Source organism: Microplitis mediator, chromosome 6 (genome assembly GCF_029852145.1).
Source record: "Microplitis mediator isolate UGA2020A chromosome 6, iyMicMedi2.1, whole genome shotgun sequence".
Lineage (NCBI taxonomy): Eukaryota > Metazoa > Arthropoda > Insecta > Hymenoptera > Braconidae > Microplitis > Microplitis mediator.
The window spans coordinates 6,758,583-6,784,235 of record NC_079974.1 but is presented as its reverse complement, the minus strand read 5'-3'; the positions used below and the strand labels follow the sequence as shown (position 1 = coordinate 6,784,235).

The following is a 25,653-nucleotide window of genomic DNA, read 5'->3' as shown; positions in this document are numbered from 1 at the left end:
GTCTATCCACGTCTTTCTTTTAGTTTCCTGGTTTCCCTTTCAACCTGAAATAAGTTCTTCCACCTTTTCAAGGGAAATGGTTTGAGAATTTTCGAGGTCAGCTTGCCCCTTATAGTGAAAATGGCACATACACTGACAAGGAAAGCGAGAGAAGTTTCCGTGGCAATGGTTAGTAGCTCAATTGCGTGCAAGAAAATTTCAGCTTGCCTTAACGAGCCTTTAAGCTTGTTTACCAGGGCCGGAGGACTCATGATCAGAGCTCTACAAAACGACCAATTTAACATAGAGACCTTAAGATCTCTATAATGTTTTTCCGGTAAGTCTACTGCCCCTGGATTGAAAGCTTGAGCTAATCCCACCGTTGGTAAGGCAAACCGCAATTTATTTAAAATTTGAGGATCAACATCTTGCTCGTTGCCGAACAAACTTTCCTTGGAAAAATCCAAGGTTTTCCAATTTTGCCAACCTACTGGCAAGGATTCCTAGGCCAGCAACTTTATCCTATCCAGAACTCTGTCTCCCTCAACCGTCTCTGCTGCTATTTCCAGCAACTCCTCCATCGTTGTCCATTGAGGTTCTTCAGCCATCTGAAAAATATTAGAGTATCATTAGAAGATACTCTCGATTCAGATTTAGATATTACGCTCGAGATAGTTTGTCTGCGAGCTGATTTCATGCATTATTTTGCCTTGTATTTATACTTGCGGCTGCGAGGGCGAAGATAGTCAGATAGTCTGCCTTTATGCTGCGCATAAAGTCGCCTCGAGCCGTTGTGACCCGCAGCTAAGAGTTTCGTCTCAGCTGAGTCCCGGCTGCAGCTACGGCTGTGGGTGCGGTTGCACCTTGGCTGAGGGAAGGAGCCCGGCGGGCTGCCTTCCTTCAGCTGCAAACTCGGCGAGCCTTCACGGCTGCACCTCATGAGCCTTCACAAATGAGCCGAAACAAATACTGCTCGACGAAAAAGTATTACTAGTGTTTTCTGAAACATAAAATATTAGTGTCGAAGATTTCCTTACCTTTTCCTTATGTATATCCGTTTTTCATACAAATCACATTAAAATTACAAACGTTACACAACGTTAAAAGGACTCATATACACTACTCGGTAAACGAAAGCGTACTGAGGAGCGGATCTGTGAGCCGATCCGACCAGCCGTCACAACCTCTAGAAGGGGCACAGGAGGGGGTCAGAGCCCTCTGGAAGCCCCTCTAGTGGCAAAATTTAACTAAAATTTGGACCAGTATACGCAAAAGGTGCGGGAGGTAATCTCCGGAAGGTCAAGCCAAAGGCATAGACCTGAAATATTCAAACTTGAAGATCAAGTAAAATAGTATTCTTTCCTGTTATAAGTGCTGTCAAATTTTTTGTCTTGATTACGTATTTGATGGCGTACCGAATCTGAATTAAAAAGTAATTTTCAATTTTTGATCCCATGTGTTTGAATTAATAAGTAATTTTTTAATTTTTAATCCCACGTATCTGAATTAGAATTAATTTTTGAAATTTTAGACCCACGTGTCAATTTAAAAACTACTTTTTTAGAATTCTATTTCACTTCTCTTATTAAAAATTGGTTTTTTGATTCTTAATCCCACGTATTTATATTTAAATTAATTTTTCAATTTTTCAAGTCAAGTTGTTAAATTTAAAATTAACTTTGTAATTTTAATCGATATAATTTCAATTACGGATTGAAAATTCAATTTTTGATTGCAAATATTCTCATTAAAGAATTCGCAACCCTGTGTATAGCCTCCCTGCGTTTAACGTAGTAGTAATAATCAGATGGTTCCACTTTTGACCACCAGATGGTGTAATTATCGAATGATATAATAATAATAGCAAACGGCAATAATAATAACAGTCATCCCATAGACTATACATTAGACAGTGTATAGCCATCATACATAGATTATACATAAAAAGGTTACGATTTTTTTTCTCGCGTTACGGACGTTTTTTGCCGGGTAGGGTACCCCTCCGCAACGCGCCATAAGGAACTTCGTTCCAATAAGGATTAAAGATTTATAGATAAACGAGACTTAAAATAATACAGATCAAAATAGTAAAAATCACAAAAAAATATAAGAAGCAACTGATGTTTTATATTATTCCAGAGTGAAGTAAAGAAAAAATTGTCCTCAACTAAAACTAATCAGAATGTTTTTACTGTAATCCGAAATAAATATCTACATTTATCACGAGCATCTAAATTGAATGAGTGTAATAGACACTTTGAGGATAAGAACAATAATGAGTATATAAAAAAAAATTTAATACACTGGTCTTGGCTGAGCAATGGCATTCAAGTTTGACCAAGGCTTGGGCGAATCCTGGTCGCCAAGGCTTGGCATTAAATAACGGGGCCACGCCTGGGCCAGTTATGAGCGTTAGGAGATCTTACCTGGGCGAGCTCGCGCCGCCCATGTACACGCACACACATATGTGTTTGAACGTGTACTTGGCGCGAGACACTGCCGTGTCTCCGGATTTATTCGTGCTTCCCGCCATTTTTTATTATTACTTTATGTTGTATTATTAATTAAATAAAGACATGCCAGGACTGGTTGGTGGTTGGGATGTTTGAAAAATACGCATATTTAAAAATATAACAATATTTTTATTTGTCACAGCACAAAATATCACTGGGTTGCAAATTAAATAGTTTATTTAATTTATAAATACTGTTAAATGTCTGAGCTCATGAATACGTGAATGATTAAATACAAAATATTGAGTTGAGCTCGAGTAAATAATGAATTAAAAATAATCAAGTTGAGTTAAATTGAACACTAAGTTGATTACAAAATTGTCATGATAATAAGTAACATGATGTCAGAGATTACTGAGCGAAGTGAATTATTTGAACACGTAATTACTATTTTTAATAGCACTGAATACATAAATAATTTTGTTATTGAGTTTTTAATAGTGATGATCACTTAATTGAATTGAATTTAATGAGCCCATGATAAATTACACTGATTTTAATTTATCTGGTGAACACGTGGTAGCATGATAGCAGAGGCTACTGAGCGAAAAATAACTTTTAGTTTAATTAAAAAATTGAGCATAATATTAATCAAATAAATAACAAAACTGAGTCTTTTGGTTTGATGAACACTTGAATTAATTTATAAGGTAGAAATCAAGCACCTGTACGATTCTCCGTCGAAAATAACCTCCTCAGGAACAGGTTGTAGAACACTGGATTTCTTGATGTTATTTATTAATTATTTTATGAGCTCTGGAGCTCGCGATTATAAAAATAATTATATTTTTATATAAAGTTATGAACCCTTGATGTAGTTTCTTGATTACTTTTAATTAGTTACTCGAGATGAGCGCAATTTTAATAGATTATATAAAACACGTGGTGTCACTTGAAATTATATAAAACGAATAGATAATGGCGTCGGTCTTCTTGCCACGAGGCAGTAAAAATCCCTGCGCATGCGTCGCACAGCGCAAGTCAAGTTTGAATAGATAGACACTAGGCCCCAGTAGGTGCTGCCTCTATTTGCCGGAAGTTCAACTACATTCAAATTTGAATGTAGTTGTAATTACGCAACACTTTATTATTTCATAATAAATGAGCATTATGAGTCGTGCACTTTTATATTTACAAATTTTTCATAAATTCGATTACACTGATCAATTATTCGCCTAAAATATCATTTATAAATATTGGTAAATAATAAAATGAAAGATTAATACACTAGATATTGATTTTTTCCTCATAAAAATACCGAAAACTGTTAACTTGTATTTTATAAATTCTATCCCATTGACTAATAATTAATATAAAATGTTATTTATTCGTTATTATAAATTAATTTATCATATTTTTTTAGTTTGTATTAAGTTTCAAAATGTATATGTTTGTTAGAACATTTACATTTGTTTTGATCGGTACTTGTAATTTGGTAGTAATTTAAAAGGGTTCCGTAACAAAATATCCGCGACAAAATACCCGCAGACAAAATAACCACACGACAAAATAACCGGACGACAAAATATCTGTGGACAAAATATCCGCGCGATAAAATTTACCGGAAAAACTAAATCAGTTGACGAAGCAACCGTGACAAAATAACTGTACGGTCAAATATCAGTTACCAAAAAAACGTCAAATCGATATATTTGAATAACTAATTAATAATGATTAATTAGGAATTATCAAGCAAGTTTTGACAAGTTTTATTATTGAAGTATACAACAATAATTTATATATATATAACAATATTATTAATGATCTGCAAATGATCTGATGACATAAATATTTTAATTCATAAATTCATTCAAATGATCGAGTATACATTTGTCATGATTAAATTACATTTCAATAGTCATTTATGACCACTGTGTGGGTGCAATTACAAAAATATACCCACACACAAAAAAGCTGTGAAAAATAGCGCCCTTTTTCCACGAATTTTGTGTGTGTGTGCGATTACAAAAATGTGCCGACACACAAAAAAACTATGAAAAATAACGCCCTTTTTTCACGAACTCTGTGTGTTTGTACAATTACATAAATATACCCGCACACAGAAAAGCCGTGAAAAATAGCGCCGTTTTTTCACAAATTTTGTGTGTGTGTGATTATAACAATATGACCATCACCATATACATTTTTTTATCAATATATCGTTGTGTGATAATTTTGCCCGAGGACATTTTGTCATGTGGTTATTTTGTCCGCGGATATTTTTTCGTGTGGTTATTTTGTCCACGGATATTTTGTCGTGCGGTTATTTTGTCCGGGATATTTTGTCGCGGTTATTTTGTCCGCGGATATGTAGTCGCGGCACCATTTAAAAGGTACATCCGATCTTATTCGATGTTAAAAAAATTTTGATTGGTAATATTTCGCTGGTTCCATGCACCAGCATCTTCAGACCAAATCTATAATGATTTACAATTTATAATGTTTACAATTTTTTTTAAATATTTTATAATAGTGATTTTAATTATTTTACTTACATTTTAAAATCGATCTGAAGACTATTTTTTTTATGAGCATGACATTAAAATAAAAATAAATAGAAAACAATGCGGAATTCGGAAAAACTTTATTCGCAATAACTTCTAGGGAATAAAATTGTCTACAAAAAAGGTCCAATGATATTTTGTAATAGGTCTGATAGTTTCGCCGGAAAAATAAGAAAATCTCAAAATTTAATACGAATTCGACTTCAACCTCAAATAACTTTTGAACAAATAGATTCCTCAAAAAATAATAAGAATCTTTTTTTGTAGAGCATTTAATTCCCTACAAAAATATGCCTGCTAATTATTCCCATGACGCATCGTTAGGTACTTGTAAAAATCAGAAAACGTACAAAAAATTTTTTCCATATTATTCTTATGGAAAATAGAAAAAATTGATGAGGAACCTCTTAATGTTAATATTAAGAGCTCTAATTTTCACAGGCATCTTTTTTTATCTCAATAAAACTTTTGAACCTGTTTCCGCCAAAAAAAAAAAAATTTGTTATTTTTTAGATCACCCTAATATACATAAATCAAATAAGTGGTAAATTTTTATTAATTTTTCTATGTTTATTTGAATAGTAATAAATAACTGTAGATACCAATTTATCGATTCTTTTTCATATTATTTATAATATACGAAATTACAAATTTTGCTCTTCTATGTGTATCGAATTTTAATATAAATAATAGCCATTTTGTAATATATGTAATGATCTTGGTTTGATATTAGTGTCGAATATACTAATTTTAAGTCAAAAGTAAACTATAAACTATTAAAATTTTCAGTATCATTTTTTTCGATGCAACTTTACTATGTCAGTTATCGTGGTTCGAAGACAAGCTCGCTGACCACTTGATCACGAGCACCGCTTATGTAATATGTTCATGTCAGTTATCTTATGTAAATAAATGGAATTTTTTTTCGATGATGATCAAGTTCACATACGAGAAAAGTCGAGTGATATAAATTACATCTCAACTCAACGATATCATTAGTCAAGAGTAGTAATTTTTTCGCTGCTCATTGTTCTATTTGTTGGTGAGTTATATATTTATTATTGAATATATTAATTATATTCACTTGCGTTTGTAGTAGAGACGATTAATTGATTCACTTTTTTTTTAGCCAAATAAAAATGTCCAAGTTAATTATTTTCATGTGTTTGGTTGCATTGTTTGCTGTCGGAGCAAACGCTTGTGTAGGTCATGGAGCGGACGTGAGTTATTTTTCATTATTAAATTAAATATTTATATAGGCAGGGGCCTCATCTGATCTTTAATTAAAACTTTTAAATTTTCGCAAACCCCGAAATCACATTGTTCAACTATTTAATTTCTTTACAGCTTGGGGGTCTCGGAGCAAAGGGATGAATTGAGATTTAAAAAAAAATACATATATATATATATATATATATATATATATATATATATATATATATTTAACAAAATTTTGAATCGCCCATTTCTTCTCTAGATAATATATACATATATCGTGTTACTAATTCCAAAAAGACATTATTATTCACTCCTTTGGCTCTAGATGCTCCCTAGAGCCAAAAGGACGTATCATATTTTTTTATTACCAATCGTTTTTGAGACTTATACCCGGGTCAAAAAACTAGATCTGATATTAGTCTTATTAGATTGTATTTGGACTTAGTAGGCTGTCTTTAAATTTTCATGAAATTTTTAAGTTATTTTCTATCTTAGCGATGATAAAAAACAGACTGACAAAAATATAGGCAGTAAAAGTCTGATTTTGGTCTAGAATTGACCAAAACCAGACTAAAATGATACAGGCAAAGCTCTATTAAATTTTCACGTGTTAATTAAATACGAATAAATAGTAAAATTCAAAAATTCAATAGAAATAACTTAAAATTTATATTTGATAGGGAGGTTGGACCGAAACTAGTGAGTCAAAGTAGTATTTGAATTTTATCGTTCGCTGAATTCTCCTAATAGTTATAAAAATTCATTATTTTAATTTATAATAACATAACGAATTCATAAATGAATATTTATTACATACTTAATTAAAGAAAGTAATGAAATTACTTAGTTATTTTTGACTCATATGATTTAATAAAAAGATTTGGTAACAGCGCGTTCTAACTTCTTATACATCGATATTCAAATTAAAGCGGGAAAAATTAATTTCTAATCTCGTCTCTCTTATTAATGTATTTCTATCTTTGTTTTTTTCTCTCAGCTACTTCCGCGACTTTGCCAAACCCTCAATAACTTGTATCTCTGTCGATGAACGAGATTAAATAATAAAGTTTAACTTGAATTACTTAAATAATTACAACGGTAATACTACATTGTTAAAATCTTCATATTCTAAAAATATTCAAGTTTATGGCATGTGGTTTTTCTTTTATTTATTAAACTTGGGAGGTTAATAATGAACAAAATCTAATAAGTCATGACGGAAGCTTGTCCGCCATAAGAGTCTGTATATAAGAACTTTAAAAATGTCATTTTTAAATATTTTTTTCTAAAAAATCAGACGGTGGATCATATTCAAATTTTGAGAATACATAGATAAAGTAATTCTTTACACGTATACTAAGTTTAAAATCTTAAAGTTGAAAAATCTTTTTTACATTAGATTCGGTCGAACCTTCTTAAAACAGATCAAATTTTTCAACCCAGGTCTTAAACTAAAAATTGAAAAAAAAATTTTTGAAAGCCAAAAAGATATGTAACTTCATGCACCCTTAAGGATTCAAATTTTTTTTTTTTAATTGTTAGCTTTAAAAAAAGTCTCCAACTCGATTGACAATGAAGAAAAAAATCACACGCTCTGTTGGCTCTAGAAAGCTCTCTAGAGCCAAAAGGGCAAATGAAAATGTGTCTTTTTGGAATTCGTAACGTAATATATTTTTTTAAACTCAATTTTTAAACACACAAGTGACTATTTAATTAATATTTTATTTTAGTGCACAACCGAGTTTTGCTGCTCTGGATATGTTTGTAGGAAAAATTACTTTAATTATCTAACATGTTCGGATGTCAGTCCTGAAGTGGGTTACGAACGAACATAATAAATTAACTTGTCTGTATCATTATTGAAGTCATTATAATTAATAATGTATTTAATGATCTATTGATTACTTAACATAATAAACAATTCAGTTTGAAAAATATCTAAAATTTACAAACTTTATAATCGATAAATCCTGAGACCCGATCCATACATTCCAAGCTATCAAATACCGCTCCGAAATCTGGCAAATATATCACTTATGAAAACATGACGATGACAAAAAAAAAAGTCCAAACGGTGTAGATGTTAAAATTTTCGGTATTAAATTTTAACATCTGAAGCGATGTTAAAATAACACCGCCGACAGTGAAAATATTCTTTACAGGTGTTAAAATATTTTTCTGCCCTCCGGCCGGAGTGGCAACTTTCGAGCCGCTGCCCTAAACAAAGTTGCAACTTTCCGGCTTTGTCGAGCAGAAAAATAGTATACACACCTTGGCCAGTAAAAAAGAAAGCCTCAGACCACATCTTTGTCAGACTCGGCCAACAATTACATGTGCTCTGAGACTTTTCTTATTTTACTGGCCTAGGTATGTAATATACTAATAACTTTGTAAATATTTTTACTTACTCAATCACTACAGTTAGCACGGTATTTTTATTAATTAATTAAATTTAGGCGGTGTGAATTTAAAATTTTTATACCGCCAAACGTATATGTATAATTCACGATAATTTTGCGTTAAAGAAAATTAATCATAAACATATTGAAGTATTCAAGATACTATTGAATATCTAAATAAAATTCATGTAGTTATTGATTAAGTAGTTGAAAATATTCAATGATCGTTTGTTGCTCATTAATCAAAATTACAACAAGTAACACGAAATGGTGTAAAAAAAGTTGATTACACCGTGCTAACATTACGCGGATGGAAAATTTACATCGAGAGAATTTTACACCGTTATTTGACACTACACGGCCGTGTAAAGTTTTCCGGGTTCATTTTTACACCGAAAGTTTTAACAAAAAATCTCTCTTAGTAAATTGACGTCAAGAGAGCCGTTCCTTTGTAACCGTAACTTAAACATTGATTTGTTTTTTAAATTTTTTGGTACCATTTTGGATTTTTGTAACTACTAGAAATATTAAAATTTTTTTAGTCAAGATACATATTCTTGAAGGAACTTTAATGCTCTACAAAAAAGGTCTCCTAACATTTTTTGCTAAATTCATTCCTTCGAAAGTTATTCAGGTTATTAAAGTCGTTTTGACTCAACTTCAACCTTGAATAACTTGCGAAGGAGTGAATTTAGCAAAAAATGTTAGGAGACCATTTTTGTAGAGCATTAAAGTTCCTTCAAGAATATGTATCTTGACTAGAAAAAATTTTAATATTTCTAGTAGTTACAAAAATCCAAAATAGAAACAAAGAATTTAAAAAACAAATCAATGCTTAAGGCACGGTTACAAGGAAACGGCTCGTTTTACGTCAATTCACTAAGAGAGATTTACTGTAGGGAAATCAATTTTCTTCAAGAATATACATTGCTCAAATTTTTCAGATAGATAATTTACGAGTTTTGGGTAAAAACTAAAATTTCTGTCAAGAAACTAAAAGTCGTAACGATACACCTCTTAATATCAATATTAAGGGCTCAAACTTGCACAATAATTTTTTTTTGTCATCAGGAATAATATTTTCACAGTATCGAAAAAAAAAAAATAGTCGATTTTTTTGGCCCAGTCTAATAATTAGTATTATGATTATAAAATACTATGACGATAATTGTAGTATAGTTGACACAATGAAATAAAAATTCAATTTTGAGAAAATTTATCTTTATTTATTTAACGACAAAACAAAGTTATCATTTAATGCGCGCGCTGGAATTTTCCGACAAGTCGACATCGAGTTCAAGTGTGGAAGTGAAAAAAAAATATTATGATTATATAAATGTCATCTTGGAGACTTGCAGATTTAATTTATAGTTTAATTTTAATGTTATTAATCGAGATATTTATAGTAAGTTCTTTTATAATTATAAAAAAAATACTAATATAATAAAGAAAAACCAAAAACAAATTTTAATGGAAGAAAATTGTATATATTTAAAATTTATTCGTGCTTCCCACCATTTTTTAATTATTATTTTATTATTTCGTAACAAATGAGCATTATGAGTCGTGCACTTTTGGATTTTCCAAATTTTTATAAAATCGTGAAAGATTTAGTAAACTTTTATTCGTATCTTAATGCACTAATAGAAGAATTTATTAAATATCAATAAATATTTGTTATCATTTAATAAATGTTTCTTTAGAATAAAAGAACATTTATTGACAGTTAAAAACTATTTATTAATAGTTAACAAATATTTATTAACAGCTAATAAATTATTGTTAGAGTGAATTTGTCTTTTTTTACGGTGCACCGTGAAGATCGTTCATAAACCAATAACGCTATAACCTTTCGTAATAAAGATACGATACTGAGTACTGAACATAAAAAAAAAATTGCGTGGTGTCGTGGGACACCAGATAGGAACGAAGTTCCTTATTATAAAAATATTAATTTCAAGTTCTATTCGAAGTATAGAGAAAATAATTATTGGGGTATACATTTTTATTATGATTTTTTTCTCGATAGGTGTGTATGCTGTAAAGAATAAGCATACACAATAGACTGGGCCAAAATAATCGATTATTTTTTTTTTTTTTTTCGATACTGTAAAAATATTATTCCTGATGACCAAAAAAAATTATTGTGCAAGTTTGAGTCCTTAATATTGATATTAAGAGGTGTATCGTTACGACTATTTTTATGACAGAAATTTCATGTATAACCTCAAACTCGTAAATCATCTATCTGAAAAATTTGAGCAATGTATAGTCTTAAAGAAATTGAATTTCCTACAAAAAATCTCTATTAAGAAATTGCCGTAAAACGAGCCGTTTCCTCGTAACCGTTCCTTAAACATTGATTAGTTTTTTTAATTCTTTGATTCTATTTTGGATTTTTGTAACTACTAGAAATATTAAATTTTTTTTTTACGCAAGATTCATATTCTTGAAGAAAATTTAATGCTCTACAAAAAAGGTCTTCTAACATTTTTTGCTAAATTCACTCCTTCGAAAGTTATTCAAGGTTGAAGTTGAGTCAAAACGAGGTCAATAACCTGAAAGTTAATGGTGGGTTTTAAAAACTTGAATAAATTGCCTTCAACGATTAGTCATTGCTTTTTTGAAAAAAAAATTTTTCCCTATCGTTACATGAATTTAAAAATGCAACAAAAAAGGGCTTTTTGTGGTTTTTTAGAAAATCAAGCGCTGAAATGAAAATATTGTGGAAATCGATAATGTTAACTGTGCATTTCACAGTTCAATATGTCCACAAAAACCCTACAAAGAGCCAGATCAGTCCAACCAGCCGTTTATTTGTTTCACTCGATCAAATTTTTGAAAAAATTAAAGGATCACGTTTTTTGCTCTGAAAAGCTCATAATCTTTAACAAGATGAAAACCAACATTTTTTCGGAGCTTTGTCCACAATTTTATTGCAGACAGTGCTTAAATTTCCAAAATAGAAAAAAGTTTTTTTTTCGAAATAAAAATTAAAAAAATCAATTTTTTTGAATTTAATGATTGAGAGATCAGTAAAATCACGGAATGCAGCGACGTAAACGTGTCAAAAACGATTGGGAGTTGGTTTTTGTAAATTTCCTAAACTTATTCCAAAAAAAAATGTTTTTGAAAAATTTTTTTTTTTTTAAATTTTGTTTTGAAAAAAAACTTTTTTCTTTTTTGGAAATTTTAAGCACTGTCTACAATAAAATTGTGGTCAAAGCTCCAAAAAAATGTTGGTTTTCATCTTGTTAAAGATTATGAGCTTTTCAGAGCGAAAAACGTGATCCTTTTATTATTCTAAAAATTTGATCGAGTGAAACAAATAAACGGCTAGTTGGATTGATCTGGCTCTTTGTAAGGTTTTTGTGGACATATTGAACTGTAAAATGCACAGTTGACATTATCGATTTCCACAATATTTTCGTTTCAGCGCTTGATTTTCCCAAATACCACAAAAAGCCCTTTTTTTGTTGCATTTTTAAATTCATGTAACGATAGGGAAAATTTTTTTTTTGCAAAAATCAATGGCTAATCGTTGAAGGCAATTTATTCAAGTTTTTAAAACCCACCATTACCTTTCCGGCGATCATTGGTTTCTGAGATGTCGATAATCAAAGACAAAAGGATCCTTTTCCATTGGTGTCACGCGTTTTGGTCCCAAAACATTTCATCCCCGACAGCTCATCCCCGACACATTATCCGCACGATTAATCATCCTTGGACAATTAATCCCCGACAATATATCTGTGAGATAAATCATCCCGACGACTGTTCATCTTACGACATCTTAACCATGACAATCTACCTTATATTGATAATTATTTTTAATCATTTTTTATTTTAATCAATATTTGTACTATTATCAAGCACATCAAATCCATGAAAAAAATTATCTATACTTTTTTCCATCAACCGAATATTATGTAACTTTGAGTTTAGTAACCCAATGATTTAATTGAAACAACAATAATAATAATAATAAGAATAATTACAATAATAATAACGATATTATCTAAAAGATCATTTAAATGTAGTCAAGTATCGCGACTTCTGGATATTATGTTGTCTTGTATATTCAGTTGTTTTGTATAAGTGCCTTAAGCAATTGTGATACTAATTAGTTAACTATATTGATCAATAAAAATTAATGTTAATAAGTAATTAAGAGATAATATTTTATTATTAATATAAAGTGAATAATTATTAACGATCGATTATGTACTATGGTGCTAAATGATGTGGTTATGAGAAAGTGTTTATTAAAATTATATTGATAAAATGTTCATAATTAACAATACCCGCATGAAAAAAACTTATACTCTGAAATTATATCAGATAATATAATATTTATTATATTATAGTATAATTTAGAATATAAATAATTATATATTTAAAAATAACTACTTTTTTACCGTTTTCAATATAAAATTTTATATTTTAAAAGTATATCCATATATTATATAATTTTATATTTTGGCATATATTATCATTATAAAAACTCCATATAATATTAGATTATATAAAAAAAATATATGTCATTATATAATATCAATTTATAGGTTTATATATATTATGATTTTATAATTCAAATTATATTATTAACAGTATAATATAATATATAATGCTCGTATATAAGCTTGTATATATTAAAAGATATACATGACACTTTTGTGCTTCGAAAAATTTTCAGTTCCATGAATGCTCTTTCGGTATCCTCTAAAACTTATTTTATTTTGAGTAATTATTTTTTTATATTAAAAATTAATCATATAAATGAAAATTTATAGTCATAACGACTCTCTCTACAAACTTCCTTTCAAGTTCGATCTACATACTTAATTTACTCGAATAATAGTATATTACACTACAAGGGAAGAAAGTTGAAAATCCTGCCCTGTGTGATATGATGCGCGAGGCGAAGCCGAAGGCATCATGACACACAGGGCAGGGCTTTTAACTATCTTCCCGTGTGGTGTATACGATTTTTCTTTATACCTGGTCAATAGTACGTTTATTAATTACATTTTTGAATACTATAAACAACACAACCACGTTCTGCCTTCAGCTGAAAGGTCGGCCATGTTTTTTTTATTTGCTCCCTATTGATGCGCCTCTTTCGGACATAAATAAAACTTTAATTTTTTTCTGTCTCTCTTTTTTTTTTTTTGCGTTTTTGATGCCTGCCCCGCGACATTTGAAAGCACGAGCGAAGCGAGTGCGTCTGGTCGGCGGGGGCAGGCATCAAAAACAAAACAAAAAGAAAGACATAATTATACTTATAAAAAATAAAAAATAAAAAAAAATTATTTTTTTTCGGAAGAAATAAATTTATGCCTATGAACAAGTTTTTTTTTCCTGCCAATAAAAAATATTGAGACAATGTGAATTGTCATTCATCACTCTCAGCCTTGCGGTTCCCGCTTTTATCCGTCTCGTTGCCGTCTGACGTTGATGTCATAGTGCCGTGGTCACATGACAATCCGTTACGTTGACGCATGCCGGTTAGGAAGAGGTGGGGATAGTCAGGGAGCGAGCCCTATGCCCAAAAATTATCCGTCACCACTTCGATCCTGGATCCGTTAACGTTCAGACGTTATTAATTGTCATACTTGCGATATTTTGTATTTTGTAAACCGCATAATTTTCCAGGCAATTCACTTGCAGAATAGTATTATTTGTACCGTTCATAAGTTATTAATTATAATCGAATTTAACCACATAAAATATTATACGTTACCGGCGAGATATTCGCGGTAATAATCTTATAAATTAAATAATAAAATCAGTGTACGATAAGGAGTTAGTCCACGTGGCCACTACTGCGTATCCTGCGTTCCAGCCAGGACCACTAATATTGTATTCTGCGTGAACCGTCATTGTAAGTAATTGAATTTATTATAATTGGCAATAAACTTGCACATTGTCATAATAATTTCCTTATTGTATTCATCACCTTATTCCATCCCTATTTTACTATACTGGTGAGATTATTTAATACGATAAATTACTATTAATTAAGTTAGAAATAATAAGTAAGTTAGCTGTAAGAAAGCAGCATAAAAATTATCAGCCGTGAGGTAAGTTGATGAGGTTTTTTTTTATATACGTTGCCGAGTTTGAATAAGTGCGGGTCTTTGCTTTGCAAGAACCCCAGCCCACTGCTCTGTCCAGCATAAAAATAAAATTTGTTAGAGGCCAGCCTAAGCCAGGGTTCAACCCGCGAATTCTGGTGGCTGCTGGTGAAAATCGCGAAGATAATAAGCGATTTGTCTCAATATATAAATGAATACACAAACTTTCAATAATTAACCTTGCCTCTGCATCAAAATCTTTTATCACCTCATCCTCGTCCATAGAATCATCAGATGATACTTTTTCAGTCATTTTATTATTGCAAGTACACTGTTTACTTAAAATATCACAACGAGACACAAAAACACTGACGTATATATAAATAAAGCAATGATCTATGATGTTATCGTCAAAAATTTTATTGATAAAGTGGTAGACGTTCAGTAGATGGCAGCAGCCGGCTGTTTCCGTAGGCACGAAAAAATTTTTTGCTCCCGGCGATATAAGTGGGGCGCGTGTAACTCCACCAGGAGAGGGAAATGAGACTTTAGGCCTTAAAATTAGGGAGGGAAGTGCGTACTTTCGACTAAGGGATAAAGAAAAATATATTCTCATTGATACTCACAATCATCGTCAAACTGAAAGTCTTTATTTTTCATATTTTATTTTATATTTTTAGGTATATAATGTATTATATAATACAATATACAATTCAATATCTTGAGATTCTCCAACGTCAATTATATAAAAAAATATATTTAACAATATAATATTTAATATATAAAAAAATATATTCTATTATATATCATTCCAATATATGTAAATTTATAATGAATTTTATAAGTTAAAAATTATATTTTATAATTATATTACATATTATGAAAATATTTATATATTTTTTTATAATTTAAATTATAAATCAAAGTATAACTTTGAATTTATATAAATATTATATTTTATTATACATACATTTTTGCCGTTTTATAAAATTATATATTTACGGTATATTTTTTTATATATAATCAAAATATATGTTATTTTCATGGGGGTATTTATAGCTGGTTTATTGTATTTAATATTTTTATTGAAGTATCAATTGTCCAACAGGTAAATTATCGGGTATTATTTGTCTAAGTGTAAGTTGTCATTGTAATGAATCGTCGCGGGGATGAATTATCGGGGATGAGTTGTCGGGGATGAAATGTTTTGGGACCAAAACGCAGTGAACCTTTTCCATTTGAAGACCGATATCTCGGCGAGAAGTGGACGTATAAAGGTCCATAAAAAAATAAATTAAAGCGGAATAATGAAGGTATCCGATTCTCATATTGGTTAACCAAAAAAAAGTTTTCCACGCCCGAAGACCAAAAAAAAACAAAATTAAAAAAATTTGAAAATTTTTTTGTCGCTCGTTTTTCTGAGATTACTCTAAAACCGCTGACGCTCAAAAATTTTGAAGTTCCAATCCAAAAAGTAGACACCTAGAGCTATAATTTCCTTTTTTTTTTATTTCTTGTACGACCATTTCTCTCAAAGTTAGGGCCTGTTGAAAATCGCCCAAAAATTTGGAATTTGTTTTTGATCCTTTAAATTTTTCCATTAGTGTAGATTATACTTATTCATAGTCACGTTACTACTTGTAACTCAATTTATAATTATTAATTCAAACTATTCGGTATTCTTATCAGTATTTTAGGATAAGGATATGATGAAAGGCAAGATATAATGTAAAGGATTTACTTTGTAGAATTATGCAAGTTTATTGCCAATCGTAACAAAAATTCATTTACTTACAGTAAGGTTTCCGCCAAGTACAATAAATGCGGTCCTGGTTGGAACGCCGGATATGCAATCCGTGACCACGTGGAATAACGCCGTGTAATACACTGATTTTATTATTTAATCTTAATATTATTTAATATGCGAGTGGATCGCCGGTAACGTACAGTAAATTTAATAAATCTAACTTGATTTATAATAATTAATTAATACACAATAAAAGAATATATGGCAAAAATATAGAAATAATACAAATAAGATTGCCTGATTATTGATACTGAATAAAGTTAAGACGTCTGAGCGCTAGTTGATCCAGGATCGAAGTGTCGTACCGATAATTTCGGATCTCGGACCTCCAATGAACTTTGTCCCTACTTCACTCTCAAGGACATGCGTCGACGTAAAGACTCGTCATGTGACCACGGCACTATGACGTACAATATCAGACGGCAACGAGACGGATAAAAACAGGAACCGCAAGGCTGAGGGCGACGAAGACAATTCACATTGTCTCAACCCTGACGAATTTTGATCCGCTAAAACAAACAGAAATATTAGACAGCCATTTTAAAAATGGCGCTCAAGAACACGCATCAACGATAAGGTGCTAGTACTGAACAAGCCAGGCGTTAAATGGCTGTCATTGTTTAGTTGGCGTGACGCAATAGTACGGTGCAGTTGTTTCGCGAGGTTAATGTGTCTCTCCACTGGTAAGTCGTAAATTTATTATAATTCACTTAATTTATTTTGTATTTATTGCTCCAATTCAACAATTTTGTAATAGTTGAAGAGTGACATATTATCAATCGAACATTAATGTATGTCTGTTGGAATCAGGAGTATGTGGAACAGAGAATATAGGATAGTAAGGTTTCAGTTTATTAACTATTAAGTAATCAGTCACTTTATTAATAATATGCAGTAATTAAATAGAGGTTTACAATATGACAAAAGATATAACTAATGTACTGTATCTGAATGATTATTATGAACACTGTATATTGGAGTAGTGGTCGTCACAATTGTCGGAAGGACACTGATGAGTTCGGGTCTCTTTGCTGGGCCTCTGAGTTCAGAGGGCACACAAAAGGGTCATAAAAACCTACCTTCGGTAACTCCACTCACTTTGTATCGTTGCATTTCTCCAACACCCCTCCTCAACGATACAATAGATATGAAAGGCAGCTACTCTGATAAACCACACTTTTGAAGCATCATCTTCAATTTAATTTCTTTCAGTGGCTTAGTCATCATATCTGCTACCATTTCTTCAGTCGGACAATATTCGAATGTCATTATCTTGTCTTCATAAAGATCATTGACGTAATAATAACGAGTGTCAATGTGTTTAGTCCTGTGGCTGAATTTTTTATTTTGAATCATCTTCAAGCAGCTTTGGTTGTCCTCAAAAATGATAATGGGGAGATGATTCTTATGCTGCAGGTCTTCCAACAAACGAATTATCAATGTTCCTTCTTGGCATGCTTCAGATAGTGCCACAAACTCTGCTTCAGTCGATGACAGCGAAACACAAGTTTGTTTTCTGCATCCCCAGCTAACAGATCCTCCAAATAGTTTAAATATATATCCACTACTTTATTTTCTGTCGGATCTGTCCTCAGCCCAATTCGCATCGGCGTATCCAATTAATTGGCTCATTTCATTATCACCACCTAACTTTAATCTTTTTTCTTTTGTTCCTTTCAGGTAGCGTAGGACCCTTTTTGCTTCGGTCCAATCCATAGTCGACGGTTGCTTATTGAATTGACTCAAGATTGTCACGCTGGCTGCAGTTTCCGGGCGAGTGTTGACAGCAATATACAACAAAGCCCCAATAAGTATCTGATACCTGCTATTGTCTGGCATCGTTTCTTGCTCTGTCCTTATCTTAAGATACCCTGGGTCAAGAGGTATCTTAGACGCTTTAGCATCCTGTAAACATAAATCGTTTAGAATTTTTTCAATGTATTTTTCTCGAGAAATAGAAAATATATTCCCATTTCTTTCTATTTGGATCCCCAAATAATGTTTTAACTCTCCCAAGTCAGTCAATTGAAAGTGTTGATTCAACTTGCTGGCAATTGAAACAATTTGGTCGACTTTCTTTCCGGCAATCAGAAAGTCATCAACGTAAACTCCAATGTAGATTATTTCATCTTCAGTTATCTTAATGTACAGACATGGGTCTGCACGACTTCGGGTAAATCCGTATTGCTGAAGAATTTCATCTAATTGTTCATTCCAAACTCTTGCTGCTTGTTTCAAACCGTATAGACTTTTAATGAGTCGACAAACCATCTCTTGTTTTCCTGGCACTGTATATCCCTCCGGTTGCTTCATATAAACTGTTTCCTTAAGTTCTCCATTGAGAAATGCAGTCTTGGCATCATAATGTTTTACGGGCATATTTAGTTGACCTGCAATTGTCAACATCACTCGGAAGGTTGTCTGTCGAACGACCGGTGCGAATACCTGGTCGTAATCCGTTCCGTATTTTTGGGAGAAACCTCGGGCCACTAGTCTTGCTTTATACCTATCTACCTGGCCTTGAGTATCCCCTTTAATTTTAAATACCCATTTATTACTCACAATGTCTCTGTTTTCTGGCATCAGCACTATTTCCCATGTATTATTTTTTATCAAAGAGTTCATTTCTTCGTCCATTGCCTCTTGCCATTTATTTTTATCCGGTCCTGACAAGGCTTGCTCTCTGGTCTTGGGTTCTTCGATCGTCATTTTCGCGCTTGCCACAAACATATCTGGCGGAACACCTTTATTAACTCTTTCAAAGCGTCTGAGTTTTGGTTCGTCATCTATGGTGTTATTCTCTGGTATGACGACATCCATTGCATCAATGTTACCGATGTCTTCTTGATTATCCTCTTGCGGTTGTCCGTCATCTTGACGTATTTCCTTTTTTTTCTCGAGGATCGAAATAAACTTCAATACATGTGACGTCCTTTTCATTTGTATCTTCCACCGGCAGAGAAACTGCTTCTTTATTAACTTTGCTACTTACGTCATTATGCTTTTCACTTAGAAAGATAACATCACGACTGATCACTATCTTACTTGTATTCTTGTCTAGCAGACGAAAAGCTTTTGACTCTTCAGAGTAACCTACGAAAGTTAATTTCTTGGCCTTTTGATCCAGTTTTCTCCTCTGTTCCTTAGGTATATGCGCATAAACCTCGCATCCAAAAACCTTGAGACCTCCCACGTCCGGGACTTGCGAATACCATAGTTCATATGGTGTTTTTCTCGCTCCTTTTGTCGGTAATATATTCTGAAGATAATTAGCCGTATTTATTGCTTCACCCCAGTATTTCTTTTCCATACCTGCATCTATCAACATACACCTAGCCATTTCCATAAGAGACCTGTTCTTCCTTTCTGCAACATCATTTTGTTGTGGTGAGTAAGCTTCAGTCAACTGTGTCTCAATACCTTCGCTTCTCAGATAACTTTGAAGCTGCTTATTCACGTACTCGGTTTCACGATCTGAGCGAATTATTTTTGGCTTCTTTAAAAATTGCGTCTTGGCAACTTCGACGTAATTTTTAATATATGTCGTTGCTTGATCCTTAGTTTCCAATAAATAAATTTTCGTATATCTACTAAAATCATCTGTTATACTGAACATATACCTTTCATTACCTGGAGTAATTGTTTGCATAGGCCCGCAAACATCTGTATGGACAAGGTCAAAAGGCGCATGGGGTTTACTGTTCGATTCCTTCGGAAATGTTTTTCTTGACATTTTTCCTTTCACACAACACTCACAAACATCTGTAGTTTCACCACAATTTTTAATTGTTATTTCGGTTGCTAGCCTTTCCTCGGCTAAGCTTTTTATTGCACTTTAATTTCGATGGCCAAACCGTCTGTGCCATAAATGAATACAGTTGTCACTGCATCTTTTGCTTGAAGTCGTTGTTATCAGAGCCTTTTCAGCTGTTAGCAACTCATATAACTCACCATGAGGTCTCACGCTAGCTTTAAGTACTCCGTCCTTGTAAATATTACAACTCATATCTTCAAGTATAATTTTATGGCCACCCTTTGCCAGTTTTTTCATTGAAATAAGATTTGAACTAAGCCGTGGTACGTACAACACATCTTTGAGTGTGATTTCTTGAACTTTCCCATCGCCTAAAAGGCACTTTATGATGCAGTTTCCAGCCCCTTGTACTTCTCTTTTAACTTCCTCATCTGCTAGACTTACGAAACCTTTCTTGTTATAATCAAGCGATACGAAATTATCCTTTGTGCACGCCATATGACTGGTCGCCCCTGAATCCAAAAACCAAGATTGCTCCTTTTTCTCATTTTTAACCTTGAAGCAACTATCTTCAGTTTTATGCGACAGCCCCGTATATGCACGAATCATTAAGCATAAATCGTCTGTGGCTTGATTAGCCTTGGATCTTCCTTGATTTTCTTTCCACCGAAGAAACTTAGTACAATTTCTTTTCATGTGTCCTGATTTTTTACAGAAAAAACAAGTAATATCCTTCTTGTAAAATTTCTTCTCCTTGATTTTCATTGCCGTCTCAACATTTTCCATACTACTGATCCCAATATTTCTACGTCTCTTGTACTCATCGATAATTTTTCCTTTGACGAGACTTAATGTAAGATCAGCTTCTGGTCTACTCTCTAAACTTGTAATTAGAGTTCCATACGAGTCCGGCAAACTGCTCAGCATCATTGTTGCTACCATGTTGTCCTTGAGTGTCTCTCCTAGTGCTGCTAATCTTTCGACAAGATCTTGCATTTGCGATATATGCATCTCAACGTTGATATCTTCCGCTACCGTCATCCTGCAAATTCTTTTTAACAAGAATACCTTAGTTGATAACGATGCCTTTTGATGATAGCTCTTAAGAGCATTCCAAGCACCCCTCGCTGTTGCCTCACCTCAAATGTGCGATAGTTGACTATCGTATGTTGAAAGTCCAATTAGCGCACGTACTTCATCATCCTTTTCAGTCCACGCCGCGGTGACGGGTGTCGAAGGATCATCCCTGATAACGCACCACACTTTATTTTTCATTAACAATAATTCCATCCGATACTTCCACGTATCATAATTGTCATTAGTTAACTTACTAACGAAAAACTTTTCAGACATTTTGTTTATTGATATTGTCCTAGTTCTTGATTCACTAAAGTCTCACCACTTAACACTTAACACTTCAAAACCTTTTATGCTAATATAACTATATTCTCTGAGGGTCTGGGCCCATAACCTGTTGGAATCAGGAATATGTGGAACAGAGAATATAGGATATTAAGGTTTTAGTTTATTAACTATTAAGTAATCAGTCACTTTATTAATAATATGCAGTAATTAAATAGAGGTTTACAATATGACAAAAGATATAACTAATGTACTGTATCTGAATGATTATTATGAACACTGTATATTGGAGTAGTGGTCGTCACAATTGTCGGAAGGACACTGATGAGTTCGGGTCTCTCTGCTGGGCCTCTGAGTTCAGAGGGCACACAAAAGGGTCATAAAAACCTACCTTCGGTAACTCCACTCACTTTGTATCGTTGCATTTCTCCAACAATGTCACTCAAAAAAATTAAGTTAGTGAAGAAAACATCTCTCCCCTGCTGTATTTACCAGGGGCAAGATATTTACCAGGGGAAATACTCATTAACCAGGGGAGGTAATGAGGGTCATTAGATGCTTGTACAAATTAATTCAGATATAAATAACGTTCTATTTCGGGTATAATTAACGTTCTCAACTTCTATTAAAAGTAATAGAATTAAAAATTATTACTGTACATCTGCATATCATGGAGTATATGGATTTACAGATTGCGTTGAGTAAATTCGTTTCAGTTCATTCTAAGTTGTTTTCAATTCCTTTTTTTAATCTGGGATGTTTTTTAATGTGTCTGCGCGGCTTATTTCTTTGTTTATTATCTGATTTTAATGATATATTGTTATTTTATTACTGGCTATAAAATTGTTACAGTACATGGCACCGAGCAAAAAACCACGTGAAGAACAATTAGAGAAAAAGCGTCAAGCAGAGAGGTTACGTTATCAAAAAATTAACAATGATCCAGAAAAACATGAAATACATTAACAAAAAGAAAAGGACAAATAATTAAAGAAGAAAGCAAAAAGACATAAAATCTATAACGTTCTCTCTTATTTTAAATGACCCACGGCGGAGTGCGGTTGGTTCAAAATAGCCGTTATGGCCCTCCGATGGTGAAAAACTAAAAATAAAATAATAAACACGACAAATTTCCTTTGGAGATGACCCAAAATCTCCACTGGACACTCAGCTCGACTCAGGCTGGGTTAGAAACCGAATTGGGCGCCAGTTCGTGTACCCTTACGAACAAAATTAACTCAAATGAAATGAAAATGAAAATAAAATGAAATAATAAAATGATCAGAGAGCAGTTTCAGAGTAAGAAAAGGGATAACAAGAAAGAGATAGTAATTAAATAAATTTATAGAAGAAAATACCGGGTTGGTGACCAATTATGGCTTAAGTATATTTGAATCATAAATAACAAATTATAGTTTCAACTTTATAATTATTTCTTGCAACAATAAGTGATAACTATATAATATAACATACTAATCCCACTGTAACATCAAATAATAACAGATAACAATTGTTTCGTGTAATATAAATAATACTTGTAAGTAATAAATTAATTACCGCCAAAGAAGAAATAGTTGTAAAGAATAATTATTTCGTGTACTATAAATGAAACGTGTAAATACGCAAGTAATTATCGCAAAAATAATAAATAACTGTCAATAATAATTATTTCGTGTAATATAAATAATAATTGTGAATACACCAGTATTTATCGCAAAATAATCAATACTTGTAAATGATAATTATCTCGTGTAGTATAATAATAATTTTAAATACTTAAATATTTACCGCATAATAATAAATAATCGTATCTAGCAATTATTTCGCGTGTTTCAAATAATAATTGTAAATACGCCAGTATTTATCGCAAAAAAAATAAATAGTTATAAATAGTATTTATCTCGTGTAATATAAATAATAATTGTGAATACTTAAATATTTACCGCAAAAAAAAATACTACTTGGTAATATAAAATAATAATTAATAATTCTCAACTAATAACACTTAATAATCGCACACAATAATAGATGACAATCAATTATTCATCAAGTATAATCACAGATAATTAAAATTGTTAAATTAATACCCGCTGAATTTAACAATTACGCATTTGATTTTACGATTATCACTATCCTGGCCCTTGGCCACCGTCTGTCTCACTCACGCCTATAGAGCTAACAATTGGTCACCAACGCGGGAGCAAGAAAATTACACGCCAATGAATTCAGCTTAAAGGTACTTAAATTCGTCGTTGTAGAACAAAGCACGAACAGGCCTCTATTGTCTGGACGACATCTCAATTTAATTCACCTTAGGTGATTAATTAGTTTATTAGTTAAACAAATTGCCCAAATGGCGATCAAATCATAATATGTCACGATACCAAATGGCGACAAACAACGTTAATAATAATTTTTCTTTAACAGCAAAGGCACACACGCTACCCTTACAACAGTTTATCCACGTCTGACCACGGCAGCACGTGAGTTTCACGCCGGCACCCCGGCCGACGCCATTTTATTTTCTATCTCCCTTTAACCAATGGGGATATATACCTGTCGCATGTTATTTTTCCAGAATCACCAACATAATGCCAGCTTTGAGCCGTGCTATTTAACCCATTCTCGACGCTAACTGACCAATTGTCCATTTCATAATTAATTATTAGTACGAGTTAATAATAAATCAGGCTGTGATTTATGCATAAAGTATCTAAATTTATTTAAAATAAATAAATTCATTACTGCCAACTGTTGCGCCACCGCGCATGCGTCAACCGGCCTAAATAATCATAAGCATATAAATAAAATGCGCAATTATTTATGACAGCATTACAATGATCCAATTATATATTTAACGTAATCAGTAAATTTTTCTGGTTCTGCAGTAATTTATACCTAAGAAATATGTTATGTAATATAGACACAGTAATTAAAAGAAAATAGTAAATGTAAATAAAACAATAATAACAACAATGGAAGGTGAGACGTGGGAGCAGCGTGTGCTGCCATCTGTTGCCCACCGACCTGATGTAAAACTGCCGCGATATTCAAATATTGTGACAAATCTGTCGACCAAATGACTCCTATAGACCAACGTAAGGCACGCAAGGGATGGAAGAAGAAAGCAAGAAAGCGTAGGAAACGACTTGCCTTCAAAATATTAGTAATGTCCCCGCAACACCATCTATTTCGGATGATAATGCTCAAACACCGCAAAGGAATGTTGATAAAAGAATTACAGCTGCTAAAATTAAATCAGACCGAGCTAGAAGACAAAGATATTTAAGAAGCTGTAGGACAGTGAGACGTCGGTAATTCAGTCTTGTACCAGTGACAGCAAACGCCACCAGCGGCAAAATTATTAATTAAACAGTAGTGTCAATCTTATCGATCAAAATAAAATTGTAGATTAGCTACATCTACGTCACTTATTTGTATTATTCAACTACAATTATTGGGAAATCAACATGATTTTATGTTCAACTGTAATAAAATTATTTAATGAATGAACAACCAATTTGACATAACTAGGTTGCGAATATTTGTTCAGAATAGCTCTGATATTGAAAGATAAACATTCAACCATATCGTTACTCATCAAAGTGGCTTGCAGGCAAACCGTCAAAAGTAAAAATTTCAGAAGTATACCAACTCCAGAAACTCACAGTTACGAATGTAAAAAATAAAGATGGTTCATAATTCAGAATGACAAATTATCACATTGTCAAAAACATCGAATCTCTAATCTTCATATCAACACATACTCAGAATTTACAATATTCATTCTTTCGTAATGAAGAATTAACAATATTTAGAATGACAATATTTCAGAAATCCAATACTTCCGAAATATTCAAACTACGAACGCCAATTCTTCAGATTTACATTTTATACAAAAGACCATTTTAGTAAAATTTTCTAAGCTTTGCTGACAGTAGGTATTACAGACTTTCCCTATGAATTTTCCATCATCATGTGAGTGCTTTGGCGGATTGATTGGGTTTAAAAAATTTGTATGACTCGTTATGTAATAATTA

At 32.3% G+C, this 25,653-nt stretch overlaps 2 long non-coding RNA genes across 2 annotated transcripts; both read left to right on the top strand.

Annotated features, from left to right (window-relative positions):
* Window positions 1–5,330: 5,330 nt before the first annotated feature.
* On the top strand, window positions 5,331–8,145 carry LOC130669570 (uncharacterized). Its single transcript, XR_008990218.1, has 4 exons — window positions 5,331–5,540; window positions 5,786–6,038; window positions 6,126–6,216; window positions 7,945–8,145. It is a non-coding gene; the product is annotated as an uncharacterized LOC130669570 (long non-coding RNA).
* Window positions 8,146–23,707: 15,562 nt separating this feature from the next.
* LOC130670204 (uncharacterized) lies at window positions 23,708–25,265 on the top strand. Its single transcript, XR_008990326.1, has 3 exons — window positions 23,708–23,929; window positions 24,041–24,096; window positions 24,192–25,265. It is a non-coding gene; the product is annotated as an uncharacterized LOC130670204 (long non-coding RNA).
* The last annotated feature ends 388 nt before the right edge of the window (window positions 25,266–25,653 follow it).